Source organism: Ahaetulla prasina, chromosome 3 (genome assembly GCF_028640845.1).
Source record: "Ahaetulla prasina isolate Xishuangbanna chromosome 3, ASM2864084v1, whole genome shotgun sequence".
In the NCBI taxonomy this organism is placed as follows: Eukaryota; Metazoa; Chordata; class Lepidosauria; order Squamata; family Colubridae; genus Ahaetulla; species Ahaetulla prasina.
In genome coordinates this window covers 151,452,224-151,467,535 of record NC_080541.1, presented here as the reverse complement: position 1 = coordinate 151,467,535, position 15,312 = coordinate 151,452,224, and the positions used below count along the sequence as shown (strand labels likewise).

At 38.1% G+C, this 15,312-nt stretch overlaps 1 protein-coding gene across 1 annotated transcript in view; it reads left to right on the top strand.

Annotated features, from left to right (window-relative positions):
• Nucleotides 1–2,974: 2,974 nt before the first annotated feature.
• DNAI3 (dynein axonemal intermediate chain 3) overlaps nucleotides 2,975–15,312 on the top strand; it is a 49,262-nt gene continuing 36,924 nt past the window's right edge. The window contains exon 1 of the mRNA XM_058178607.1: nucleotides 2,975–3,086. The gene's annotated coding sequence lies outside the window, so the exon portion shown is untranslated. The remainder of the gene's footprint in view (nucleotides 3,087–15,312) is intronic.

Here is a 15,312-nt window from a genome sequence, read left to right as displayed (position 1 = left end):
ACATCTGTCCCCTCATCTAAATCATTGAAGTTGTTGACAAGAACTGGGCCTAAAACAGAGCAATGGGTACCCCACTACATACTTCCCTCCATATAGATCAGTTCCATTGAAGGCTACACGTTGCGTGTGGAATACTGGATTAAAGTGACTTGTTATTAAACATGCTACTAACCCTGGTTGGTTAGCCTTACTAGTACCCATCTGAAATTTGTCCTCGGTGTTTATGGGTTTTCTGCTCTATAGCTCAGTGTTGGTAGACCCACACAATCTACAACAAGGGAGTATGCTTTCAAGCAACTGATGAAATTGACATAAATCGATAAAAACAAAGCATAGGCGGCGTGCCAGATTTAATAAAAATATACTAAAATATTGCATATATTGTATCAAGATAGTAAAGGTCATATAAAGCCTAGGTTTTTTTAGAGAAGCTGTACCCAATCTGTTGGCCTCCATGTGCACTGGACTTTTAACTCCAAGACACATCATACCTGAAGAGAATTCCCCATTGTATAAGCCTGTTCAAAAACATTGAGGAGTTTCATCTTCCTGAAAGGCCAATGAGCCATTGAGCTTCTGAGCTCTTCTATGGATCCAGAAATATCCCAAAGAGGCAAATCAGAGAAATGTAAGGTGAATAAGGCCAACCAACAGACTTCACTGATTCCTATCCTGTCCTGGATTATAATTTCCATACTCAAATGAAAATAAAAGTTATGAAAATTGGAATTCTTCAGGCAAAATAAGATGGCTTTTGGGACTATTTAACCATCTCATATTGTACTATAGAAATTGAAAGCTTGACTCATGGTGCACACAAAGTTCCATATAATTCCAAGAAATTTTATTTTATTTCAGATCTTTGGAACCAGACTTCACAATGGTTATTGAATGATAATAAAAGGCACATTATATTAAAATTACTATTTTCTTGGGATTATCACATTATACCAAACCCATATCTGTGCCAAAGAGCCTATAAAAGTTCAATCTGGAATCTGGCAGAGTTAAAAATTGCACAAAGATTCACTTCAAATAGAGCAATGATCCAATAAGTCATCAGCAACCTAACCCAGAACTGGGTATATAATCTGTTTCAGTTGGGATTGATTGATGTGCTGCCCATCTCCTTCCACTCTGTTGTGCGATCAATTGTACAGACTGGGGATGCTGTTAGATTTGCGATAGCTTCTGCATGTTCAAATGATAGCATTTGTCTATTTTATACAGTGGATTACTCAACATAATCTTACAGTTGAAAACTATAGTTATTGCAAGACCTGTGAATTAGAAGCATATATTATGTACCCCATGTAGATTGACCCTGTAGATTATGTACCCCATGTAGATGTAGACCCCCATGCCCCATGTAGATTTTAAAGTTACACTAGTTTTTCCATTTTTTTCTAAATCCAATTTCATTTATTAAATTTTTATACCGCCCTTCTCCCGAAGGACTCAGAATTGAGAGTTCTAGTTCTTACCAATACAATTGTAAATATTTTAAGACTAGGATTTCTGAAAAACTGTTTCCTCACATATGAATCTGAATGTAATTTGGAGCCCAGTTGCATATACAAATTGCTAAACTGGCTAAATTGGGATTAGTGGAAAACTCCTTGTTGAAATTTCCTTCTCAGGGCTGATAGGTAATTAATGATAGGCAGCCCAGTTACTTCTTGGTTATATAAATTTGATCAATCAATTAATCAATCAATAAAATAAACCCAGTATTCTCCAAAAGAGCTCTTGAGATATCTTGGCACTTCAATTTCCCAATTCCCAGCATCCATTTCTGACATTGTGTAATTTAGTCTTTAAATATAGATTGTTTCAAGTGCTAATTGAATAGAAAAGCAATTTTTACAACAGGCACTCAAACAATGAAAGGATTTAGAAAACAGCTTCATTAGCATCACAATAGTCATCTTGTATATAAGGGCCATGAATTTTAAGTATGGATATTAAATGCCATAAGAAAAGTATCCTAAAATTTACTGATGTTATACAGAGACTACATATTGCAGTGTTAAGAAACATTTAAGAGAATTTGCCAATCTTTAGAAAAAATACCATCCTTGTCTTAATGTTCTCTTTTATTTGTATTCATCTCATGAATTATGTCTATACTTATATATGTTATCTAATACATGTTTGCCAAAATAAATAAATAAAATGTTGGATAACCATCTGTCTGAGATGGTGTAGGGTTTTCTGCCTGGGCAGGGGGTTGGACTAGAAGACCTCCAAGGTCCCTTCCAACTCTGTTGTTATTATTATTATAAAATAAATTTGTCATAGATCTTTTGTGGCTGCACTGTATGCATAGCAATTTGTGACTCTCTAATGAAATCTTCTTTTAGTACTGAGAAAGATCTAGTGTACTGTGCTATCTTTGACTGTATCTCCACAAATGAAGCCAAAGTAGATCTAAAGTGCATTTAAGTTATTAAAGTGATTAGATCGGTTTAAAGGAAAAAGTCAGCCATATATCTGAAGAGAGATTTTTTTCCAAAAGAATTACAAAATCGGGAAATACCACTTTAAAAAAAACACAACAACTCTATATCGAGGGCTGGCAACAGAACCGAGGAAAATGATTACTGGAAAGCAACATCGGTACATTCCTTCGCGCCTACATCCTGCGATGATGAACGTATCTTTTCTTTTATGTACACTGAGAGCATATGCACCAAGACAAATTCCTTGTGTGTCCAATCACACTTGGCCAATAAAATTCTATTCTATTCTATTCTATTCGATCCGAATCTTACACGGATTCAGGACCCAACAAAGCCGAATAAGCACGGTCCGCTCTTACACACCGACAGTTCACGAGCATGCTAAAGGCAGAGCATGCTGGAACTTGTAGTTCGCTCTACGCTTTTGGCTCCTTTCTGTAAGAGGGGTGGGTTAAGCGTAAAGAATGCTCATTCGTTCTTGGAGACGCCAATCTTGGGTGGCTGTTGACCATAGCAACTGAACGACGCCTGTTGCGGAAAGGAGCTTGAAGAGCTGAAAGAGGAAAAAGAAAGAAAGAAAGAAAGAAAAGAGGGGGGAAAAGACGGACAATAACTTCGTAAGAGGTAAGTAGTGATCTCTGAGAGAGGGAAAAGTGGCGTACTGGGAACAAAGCCGCATCGGGAGTATGAAACAACAAACAAACTTGGGCAGAACTGAAGCATCCTTTCCCCTCTCGAAAAACTGGACTATATAACAACGCGTTCACAAGCTGTCTTAACTGGGAATTGTAAGCGTTGTAGCCCGCTCCATAGGAAGGGACCCTAGACTGGCAAGCATGGTTTCAACATTTTATTTTCATTGTGCCAGGACTAAAGGTACATATTTATTTGTGTACCCATTGCATAGATAGGGAAATAGTGGCTTCCTTCCACCTTAACCAGTGTCAAACAGCTGAATGACACACACACACACACACACGGACTAGCTCATAGTAGTTTGGCAGCATTGCTGGCTTTTTGTCAATGGGACCCTAGGATAGATATAAGGAGCTGAAACTGATCCTAAGTCATTTTGCTACCTAAAGCAAATGTGATATGTCCTTCCTTTGCCATTCAAATTCGGGAGGGAGGGAGGGAATGAAGGTATCATGACATTCTAAACAGCGAACACTGCAGCTTATTAGATAAACTGAGATTTCAAATTCCTGACTTAAAAATGTTTCTCAGCCATGGCAACTTCAAGCTATATAAATGTCAATTCCCAGAATTCCCCAGCCAGTATATTCTGGGAACTGAAGTCCATAGAGCTTAAAGTTGAGAACCACTGACTTAGTGTGATGAGTGAACCCAGGTGTTATCTGGCTCTGACAGAGTTTAATAATACTGACAATTAAGAGGCAATATTTAGCTGACTTTGGACCTAGTCCATATTTGGATGAGAGCCCACTGGAAAATCCCAGGGCTATATGTTTTGCTGGGAGGTGGAAAAATATATTGGCGAAGACAGGAACAAATCACTTCTATATTGTTGATGAGAGCATTATATAGACATTTTCCTGGAATCGTCAGGAGTCAAATGTGACTCAAAGATGAGTTTACATTTTCCTTAATCTAATGCAATTGATTGTATTAAAAGTCCTTTTAAGACCATTTTCTTTAGAAATTTCCTTCTGATTGTTTATACGTCCAAGATGGAAAGGATTTGTGCAATTTCTGGGTTACATCCTCCTCTTAGGAAATATCTGTTGGAGAGAGATAAGAGAAAAAATATGGGGAAAGGTAGCACAAGTTCTAGGGACTTTGTTTAGATTTGTTCAAAACAGTGGTGAAATCCAAAATTTTTTACTACCGATTCTGTGGGCGTGGCTTGATGGGCGTGCTGTGGCTTGGTGGGCATGGCAGGGGAAGGATATTGCAAAATGTCCATTCCCACCCCACTCTGGGACCAACCAGAGGTTGTATTTGCCAGTTCTCTGAACTGCTCAAAATTTCCGCTACCGGTTCTCCAGAACCTGCTGGATTTCACACCTGGTTCAAGACTCTTTGACTTGGCATAGCTTTGCTTGCAAGCCAAGGGACAATTCTCACCTACTCAGCATGATAGAATCAAAACGTACTATATTACATATAATGATCAATTTTATACATTGCATGCAGGTATTTGCGGTGTAACATCTTATGCAAGATAGCAATTGTGCATCATCATTTAGAATGCACCATGCATTCTTTGACAAAATGACAAAATTAGTGAACCAGAGGAATGCTGTCGATATAATTTACTTGGACTTCAGTAAAGCATTTGATAAAGTAGACCATAACCTACTACTAAATAAAGTAGAAAAATGTGGGTTAGACAGCACCATCACCAGATGGAATTGTAACTGGCTGACCAACCGCACTCAACGTGTAGTCCTCAATGGAACTACATCCACATGGGGGGAAGTATGCAAGTATCTATTTTAGGCCCAGTACTGTTCAACATCTTTCTCAATGACTTGGACAAGGGGACAGATGGGGAACTCATCAAATTTGCAGATGACACCAAGCTGGCAGGAATAGTCAACACTCCAGAAGATAGGCTCAAGATACAAAAGGATCTTGACAGACTTGAACATTGGGCACTATCTAACAAAATGAAATTCAACAGTGAAAAAAGTAAGGTTCTACATTTAGGCAAAAAAAACCCAAAATGCACATGTACCTGTGGTACCTTACTCAATAGTAGTAACTGTGAGATGGATCTTGGATTCCTAGTGGACAAACATTTAGATATGAGCCAGCAGTGTGCAGCAGCTGCCAAAAAAGCCAACACAGTTCTGGGCTGCATAAACAGAGGGATAGAATCAATATCACATGAAGTGTTAATATCACTTTATAATGCCTTGGTAAGGCCACACTTGGAATATTGCATTCAGTTTTGGTCGCCACGATGTAAAAAAGATGTTGAGACTCTAGAAAGAGTGCAGAGAAGAGCAACAAAGATGATTACAGGACTGGAGGCAAAAACATATGAAGAACGGTTGAAGGAACTGGGTATGTCTAGTTTAATAAAAAGAAGGACTAGGGGAAACATGATAGCTGTGTTCCAATATCTCAGAGGTTGCCACAAAGAAGAGGGAGTCAAACTATTCTCCAAAGCACCTGAGGGTAGAACAAGAAGCAATGGGTGGAAACTAATCAAGGAGAGAAGCAACTTAGAACTAAGGAGAAATTTCTTGACAGTTAGAACAATTAATCAGTGGAACAACTTACCTGCAGAAATTGTGAATGCTCCAACACTGGAAATTTTGGTGGTGCTACACTTATTCTTGACTCTTATTCCCCATTAATCTGGCCAGTCATTTACTAAGGAACAAAACAACCATTTCAACAGACATGTGATTTCTGACCCTGATATTTAAATAGTATTAAATGGCTTTTATACACAGCCATGTAAAAAAAAATCTCCTTATCCGCATAGCAAATACAAGCAGGCTTCCACAGCCCCATAACTGGAAGAAACTTACGGTGTTATACTGGAGACCAAGCAGGATCAAGGCTGTTTAAATCTTCATACGGAGGTTGTTTATGAAGCAGGTAACTTGGGACAGAAAGCATACTTCCTATCTGTCAGCCCTATGTGGAAACCAAAACTGTTTCACTGAGGGGACACAGAACTTACCCACCTTGCCTTATTAGAAGTATTTTGCTAGAAAACAAATTAAAAACCATTTAAGGAAAAGAACAACTAGGGGAGACATGACAGCAGTGTTCCAATATCTCAGAGGTTGCCACAAAGAAGAGGGAGTCAAACTATTCTCCAAAACACCTGAGGGTAGAACAAGAAACAATGGGTGGAAACTAATCAAGGAGAAAAGCAACTTAGAACTAAGGAGAAATTTCCTGACAGTTAGAACAATTAATAAGTGGAACAACTTGCCTGCAGAAGTTGTGAATGCTCCAACACTGGAAATTTTTAAGAAAATGTTAGATTGAAATGATGTAGGGTTTCCTGCCTAGGTAGGGGGTTGGACTAGAAGACCTCCAAGGTCCTTTCTAACTCTGTTATTATGATTATGATTTATGATTTAGCATGATGTATGAACCTAAGCAATTATAGCTATTTAAATCAACTATTGTTATTTAAATAGTAGCTTGGAATGATGTTGGCCCAATCAATAAGTAATCTCTGTACAGCTTGACTGTCTACTAAATGGGTAATGTGGAGGAGAATATGTTCAGTTTCTAAAAGCTCAGGCTATAATTATGTGAAATATAATACAAACCATGGTTAAGAAAGTCAGTTATCATGTCTATGTGATCGAAACCTTGAAAGATTAATTTAAAATGCTATTATCTTAAGAATACAAGTGTCAGGGTACATAATGTAAGTGACATTTTTAAAAGGCTGTGTTCTTATTCACATGTGTTAAATGTTAATAAAAGACATTGAAATTTATTCCAATGCAAAGTTTCTAACTTTCAGCTATGTTCATGCATCTTTCACAATGACATTTGCTTCACTTTCTGCCATAAAGACAGAAAGACACAGATCAACAGACAGACAGATAATTGATTAGTCTTACTTATGGCTATATAAAAAAATACAGGATCTAATTCTGGGGTAAAAGAGATAAAAGAAAATACAATAAAATACATATGTGATAAATACAAAGAATCAACATCCAGATAAACACATCACTTTTACAGGATGCTCCAAACTATTTGATGTGATGGGTTTTTAGTTCAACTGTCTTCACTATGAACTTAGTTCTGCTCACCATATGTATATTAGAGCCCAGGAGGGAATAGGACCACCTGCAGTTCAGATCCCAGTGGACTATTTTTTCAGGTAGGGATTAAAAGTTTTTAAGCATAATGGGAGCATGTAGTTGACAGTTGAACAAAACATGAGCAATATCTCCGAGGGTTGGGACACTGTATATACACAGAAACCAGTTACATACTTATGAAAAGGCCACAAATAGACAAGAATAGCGGGCATCCGCTCCTATGACTCATAAACTGATACTGCTGATATTGGTGACAAAATAAGCCATCCTGACCATCATTCATTAATATTTTTCTTTTCTGTGGTATTTTTTTAAAAAATTGCCTGTACAAATTCATGACTATAGTAGCAAGCAAGTAGATAAGCCGCCTGGGAAAGGCAAGGGAAATCATCAAAACCATGAAAAAGCAAAAGTTAGAATATTTTGGACATGTGATGCAACACCGAGAAAATACAGCATATTTCACTTAATCCTCCAAGGAAAGATTGAAGGCAAACGAGGTCCAGGCAGAAGAAGAATCTCAAATCTTCAAAATCTAAGGGACTGGTTTGGACAAAACTCAACAGCACTTTTTCATGTTGATAAAAATAGGATCGCCAACCTCCAATGACGGATATGGCACAAGAAGAAGAAGAGCAAGCAGTAGGAAGGGCATGGATTAAGTGACCGCTTTTTCTATAGTATACCAAAGCTTTCGAACACATTTCCTCCAGAGATGCATTTAGCTCTCACTCTCTCTCCTTGCATTTTACAAGGCAGTAAAAACTGTATTATTCCAACATGGTCCAAATTGATTGTGGTTACCCATCAAGAGTATGCATGTGTTTAAAATATTTACCACTTTGCTTACTACAGTTTTGGTTTCATCTCTATTTTGTTAATCACAATCTAATGTCTTAAATCTGCAGATTAACATTATCATATATGGTTTATTAAAAAGCAACTCCCTTTAGCTATGATGAATCTACTAACATTCACTGGAAGGACATATGTTCAAATGTTATGACATAGGAAGAAAAAGTCTTCTTCATCCATTTTCTCCCTACCGTACTCCTGTACCTGTACTCTGTCCTTTCGTACTCAATTTTTAAAGTAAAGGCTCAAACAATAGTTTCTCATGGGAAAAATCTGTTGTACCCTTTTCTAGCTCTGCAATATTCTGGTGCAGTATCATGAGTAGTCCAAGATTTAGCCATCCCAGATTTGTATAATATTGGTATTATATATGGCAACATTGGAACTGATAACCTATGCAGGCCTAATCTTCGGTATGATGTGTGGCTTTTTCACAACAGCCATATACTAAGAAAGCTTAGTTCTGCATGTTATTCACTGAAAATAAAGTTTGGAATGGATATAAAATCAGAAACCATAAAAAAAAATTTGAAACAAAAATCAGCAGCTACAAGAACAAATAATCATAAAAACCATTAAGGCCAAGAAAAACTATTATCTTATGGATGAAATATATTCAAAATAATGGATAAATAAAAAAGCCATTTAACAAGAAACATAACTGGCGTTAGAGAGAGCATTTGGAAGACTAGGTGTTAGAACAAAGAAGGCTATATGGTGGATCTCCAGAGAAGGATCCAGTGGTGGGATTCAAATTTTTTTACTACCGGTTCTGTGGGCGTGGCTTGGTGGGCATGGCATAGCTTGGTGGGCATGGCTTGGTAGGCATGGCAGGGGAAGGATACTGTAAAATCTCCATTCCCTCCCCACTCCAGGGGAAAGTTACTGCAAAATCCCCATTTCCTGGGGACTCGGGAGGCAGAAGAATAGATTGTGGTGGGGCCAATCAGAGGTGGTATTTACCTGTTCTCCAAACTACTCAATGGTTCCACTACCGGTTCTCCAGAACTGGTCAGAACCTGCTGAATACCACCTCTGGAAGGATCTCCTAAAGCCAAGCAGATTCAAAGAGTGGCAATTCTGCAGCATTTTATAGCAAATTGACAGCTACATATAATAAGAAGGAACAATAATTTTAATATAGGAGACTAGAGGAGCATCCATACATACTCCTAGTTTTCCCTTAAAAAAATAATACTTGAGTTTTCGTATTAACTCTACAGAACAGTTAAAGTAAACTCACTTACAAAATTGACACCATTTAGAAACAAAGTCAAGGAGTAAAAAGAATAGAATGGAATGGAATGGAATGGAATAGAATAGAATAGAATAGAATAGAATAGAATAGAATAGAATAGAATAGAATAGAATAGAATAGAATAGAATAGAATAGAATAGAATAGAATAGAATAGAATAGAATGGAATGGAATGGAATGGAATGGAATTTTTTATTGGCCAAGTGTGATTGGACACACAAGGAATTTGTCTTGGTACATATGCTCTCAGTGTACATAAAAGAAAAGATACCTTCATCAAGGTACAACATTTATAACACAAATGATGGTCATAGGGTACAATTTAACACTTAATGATACAACACTTAATGATAAGCATAGGATACAAATAAGTAATCAGGAATAATCAATATCAATATAAATCATAAGGATTACCAGCAACAAAGTTACAGTCATACAGTCATAAGTGGAAAGAGATTGGTGAAGGGAACGATGAGAAGATTAATAGTAGTGCAGATTTAGTAAATAGTTTGACAGTGTTGATGGAATTATTTGTTTAGCAGAGTGATGGCCTTCGAGAAAAAAATGTTCTTGTGTCTAGTTGTTCTGGTGTGCAGTGCTTTATAGCGTCGTTTTGAGGGTAGGAGTTGAAACAGTTTATGTCCAGGATGTGAGGGATCTGTAAATATTTGCACGGCCCTCTTCTTGATTCGTACAGTATATAGGTCCTCAATGGAAGGCAGGTTGGTAGCAATTATTTTTTCTGCAGTTCTAATTATCCTCTGAAGTCTGTGTCTTTCTTGTTGGGTTGCAGAACTAAACCAGACAGTTATAGAGGTGCAAATGACAGACTCAATAATTCCTCTGTAGAACTGAATCAGCAGCTCCTTGGGCAATTTGAGCTTACTGAGTTGGCACAGAAAGAACATTCTTTGTTGTCCTTTTTTGATGATGTTTTTGATGTTAGCTGTCCATTTTAGATCTTGCGATATGATAGAACCTAGAAATTTAAAGGTTTCTACTGTTGATACTGTGTTGTCTAGTATTGTGAGAGGTGGAAGTATGGAAGGGTTTCTCCTAAAGTCTACCACCATTTCTACAGTTTTGAGTGTTGTTTCGGTCCACCACAAGGTTGTGGTTTGTGGTTTGTGGTTGTTTCGGTCGCACCACAAGGCTAGTCGTTCGACTTCTCGTCTATATGCGGATTCGTCATTGTCTTGAATGAGACCAATCACTGTTGTGTCATCTGCAAACTTCAGTAGTTTAACAGATGGATCATTGGAAATGCAGTCATTGGTATACAGAGAGAAGAGAAGTGGGGAGAGCACACAGCCTTGGGGGGGCCCTGTGCTAATTGTACAGGTATCTGATGTGATCTTGCTTAGCTTCACCTGCTGCTTCCTGTTTGTTAGGAAGCTTGTGATCCACTTACAAGTCTGTTCTGGTACCTGTAGCTGGTTTCGCTTAGTTAGAAGAGTGTCTGGAATGATGGTATTGAATGCTGAACTAAAGTCTACAAAGAGGACCCTTGCATAGGTCTTTGGAGACTCAAGATGTTGTAGGATGTAGTACAGAGCCATATTAACAGCATCATTTGTTGATCTATTTGCTCAGTATGCAAATTGCAAGGGGTCTAACAGCAGATCAGTGATGGTTTTCAATTAGGAAAGCACTAGTCTTTCAAAGGTTTTCATGACTACAGATGTTGAAGCAACTGGTCTGTAGTCATTCAGTTCCTTGATGGTGGGCTTCTTCGGCATTGGGATGATGGTAGAGTGTTTGAAGCAAGAAGGAACATAGCACATCTCTAATGATTTATTGAAAATATGGGTTTATTGAAATATGGGATTTATTGAAAATATGGGTGAAGATGGGGGCCAATTGGTCAGCACAAACTTTTAAGCAAGAAGGAGTTATCTTGTCTGGGCCTGGAGCTTTTCCTGGCTTTTGTCTGTGAAATAGGTCCTGCACTTCCTTTTCTGTGATCACTAGGGGTTATGAACCCAATGGGATGGGGTCAGTTGTAGGAGGCTTGGCTGTTGTTGGTGTGTCTGAGATGGGGGTTGTGGAGATAGGTGGCTGTAGTTTCCTTTCAAACCTGCAGTAAAACTCATTCAGGTCATCTGCCAGTTACATCAGCATGGGAAGGAGGTTTGCCATAGCCATATCTGTATAAAAGTTTGCCATAGCCATAGCTATAAAAAGTAAATGTAACAAAAAAGCAATAATTAAAAGAACTTAATACTAGACCCTTTTTAGATTTAGCACAAGAGCAGATGACTTCTATCCAGTGAAACAAACAGGGAATCTAAAGGCCGACACATACTCTTTTTCTGAAGTTATCATGATGTTGTTACTGGTTTTTGGGGTTAAGAGGGGATTTCTTTTACACCTGTGTCTTTTGATGGTTCAGGGTTTTTTTGCCACAAAACAAATTGCAATCTTTAATCTTTAATGAGTAAAGTGTGTACATGTGACATTAAAACAGTTCAATCCCAGTGCCAATTAATCATTCTTCCTTCCTGGAACAAACAATATTCATGTCTTTGCTGATAACTAATTAACTATCCCCATCCTTGCATACTTAGCAACATGCTGGTTGTTTTGTAAGGTTAAATATTTCACCCCATTAGCTAATTACAAGAATGTGCGCTTACTCTATTTTTTCCCCTCTTTTCTGGCCTAAGATAACTTTTAGTTTTCTAGCACAACCATCTGTCAGTCATTTTTCAATACTGGAATGAGGGAAGTTGAATGCACAAATCAGTCCATATCACTTTACAAAGAAAACAAAACAGATAGCTGCCTTTGGGTCAAATAAAAGGTGACTGGAAAAGTAGAATTATATTTTTGTTGTTCCAAAACATGAAATGTTGGCTTAGAGCTGATGTTGTGGTTTGTGGAAATTGCCAGGGATTTCTCCTCTCTAAATGAGTTTAATGATCATTTATTTATTCAGTTTATATAGTAGTGTATCTCAACAAATCACTCTGGATGGTGAACAAAATTAAAATAAAAACATTACAAAAATTAAAATACAAAGCAATTGAAAAACATCCAACCCAAATCATTAGTACAACTAAGAAGCGAGGTCCCTGAACCCAGAACCAGGTCTTCATGGCTTTATGAAAGGCCAGCAGGGTTGGGGCCATCTGATCTCTGGAGGAAGAATGTCCACAAGGTGCATGTTATGGCAGAAAAGGTACATCTTCTGAGCCCCAACAACCAACAATTTTTTATGGAATCCAAAGCATAACCATCCTGCTTGACCAGATTGGATGGGTAGAAACACCGAGGAGAGATGGTGTCCCTCAGTAATGCGATCCTAAATCATGGAGGAATTTAAAATTGTCAACCAACACCTTGACTTGCACCCAAACATACATTGGCAAAAGTTAATGGAATAATAGTGTTACATTCACCGAATAACCATGTCATTTACTACCCATGAAGCTGAAGCTTTCAAATGTTTTATTATCTATCTATCTATCTATCTATCTATCTATCTATCTATCTATCTATCTATCTATCTATCTATCTATCTATCTATCAATTGTGTTGTAAATGTTGTACCTTGATGAACGTATCTTTTCTTTTATGTACACTGAGAGCATATGCACCAAGACAAATTCCTTGTGTGTCCAATCACACTTGGCCAATAAAAAATTCTATTCTATTCTATTCTATCTCTCTATCTCTCTATCATCTCTCTATCTATCACATTTCTATAACCACCCATCTTATAACCAACTCAGGGCTTAAAAGTTAAAATAGTATAAAAGCCATATTACTACATACTCTAAAACTAAACACATTAAAACCAACAAAAATCTGGCACCAAGTCAAATTTCTTCAAGGGCAGCCCCATCTAGTGTGCACTGAAGTGATCCAGTAGGTCATGAAGACACAAGCAACAGTGAGCAGGCCCTTCTGGTCCAGGAATAAATGCAGCTGATGTACACTGTGCTCCACCAAAACTTCTATTCATTTCTAAGTGGGCAGGCAGAAAAAAAATTCACTTGTATCCAAGCCTTTAATCATCCTACTTGATCTTCTTTGCACTTTTTCCAAAGTTTCAACGTTTTTTTTGTAATGTGGTGACCAAAATAGGATGCGGTATTCCACATATGGTCTTACTAAGGCTTTATAAAGGGGTACTAATACTTCACATGATTTGATTCTATGCTTCTTTTTGATTCTATGCACATGATAGAATCCAAGGATTGTACTGACTTTTTTGGCTGCTACCGCACACTGCTGGGTCATGTTTAAGTGATCACCCACTAGGACTCCAAGATCCCTCTCACAGTTACTGTTTTTCACCCATGTTTCACCTAGTCTGTACTTGTACCTTTGGGGTTTTTTGTTGACATTTTTAGGTTTTTTGTTTGACATTAGATCATTTCATACCATGGACACTATTCTTAGGCGACTGCTGCTCTTATATCTTTATATCAGTAGTAAACAATGCTGGGATTTATATTATGATGCAATGACCTATTTCACAGACAAAAGCCAGGAAAAGCTCCAGGCCCAGACAAGATAACTCCTTCTTGCTTAAAAGTCTGTGCTGACCAATTGGCCCCCATCTTCACCCATATTTTCAATAAATCACTAGAGATGTGCTATGTTCCTTCTTGCTTCAAACGCTCTACCATCATCCCAGTGCCGAAGAAGCCCACCATCAAGGAACTGAATGACTACAGACCAGTTGCTCTAACATCTGTAGTCATGAAAACCTTTGAAAGGCTAGTGCTTTCCTACCTGAAAACCATCACGAATCCGCTTTTAGACCCCTTGCAATTTGCATACCGAGCAAATAGATCAACAGATGATGCTGTTAATATGGCTCTGCACTACATCCTACAACATCTTGAGTCTCCAAAGACCTATGCAAGGGTCCTCTTTGTAGACTTTAGTTCAGCATTCAATACCATCATTCCAGACATTCTTCTAACTAAGCTAAACCAGCTACAGGTACCGGAACAGACTTGTAAGTGGATCACAAGCTTCCTAACAAACAGGAAGCAGCAGGTGAAGCTAAGCAAGATCACATCAAATACCTGTACAATTAGCACAGGGGCCCCCCAAGGCTGTGTGCTCTCCCCACTTCTCTTCTCTCTGTATACCAATGACTGCATCTCCAATGATCCATTTGTTAAGCTACTGAAGCTTAACAGTAGCAGATGACACAACAGTGATTGGTCTCATTCGAGACAATGACGAATCCGCATATAGACGAGAGGTCGAACGACTAGCCTTGTGGTGCAACCAAAACAATCTGGAACTGAACACACTCAAAACCGTAGAAATGGTGGTAGACTTTAGGAAAAACCCTTCCATACTTCCACCTCTCTCAATACTTGACAACACAGTATCAACAGTAGAAACCTTCAAATTTCTGGGTTCTATCATATCGCAAGATCTCAAATGGACAGCTAACATCAAAAACATCATTAACAAAGGACAACAAAGAATGTTCTTTCTGCGCCAACTCAATAAGCTCAAACTGCCCAAGGAGCTGCTGATCCAATTCTACAGAGGAATTATTGAGTCTGTCATTTGCACCCCTATAACTGTCTGGTTCGGTTCTGCAACCCAACAAGAAAAACAGAGACTTCAGAGGATAATTAGAACTGCAGAAAAAATAATGGCTACCAACCTGCCTTCCATTGAGGACCTGTATACTGCACGAATCAAGAAGAGGGCCGTGAAAATATTTGCAGATCCCTCATATCCTGGACATAAACTGTTTCAACTCCTACCCTCAAAACGACGCTATAGAGCACTGCACACCAGAACAACTAGACACAAGAACAGTTTTTTCCCGAAGGCCATCACTCTGCTAAACAAATAATTCCCTCAACACTGTCAGACTATTTACTGAATCTGCACTACTATTAATCGTTTCATAGTTCCCATCACCAATCTCTTTCCACTTATGACTGTATGACTATAACTTGTTGCTGGCAATCCTTATGATTTAT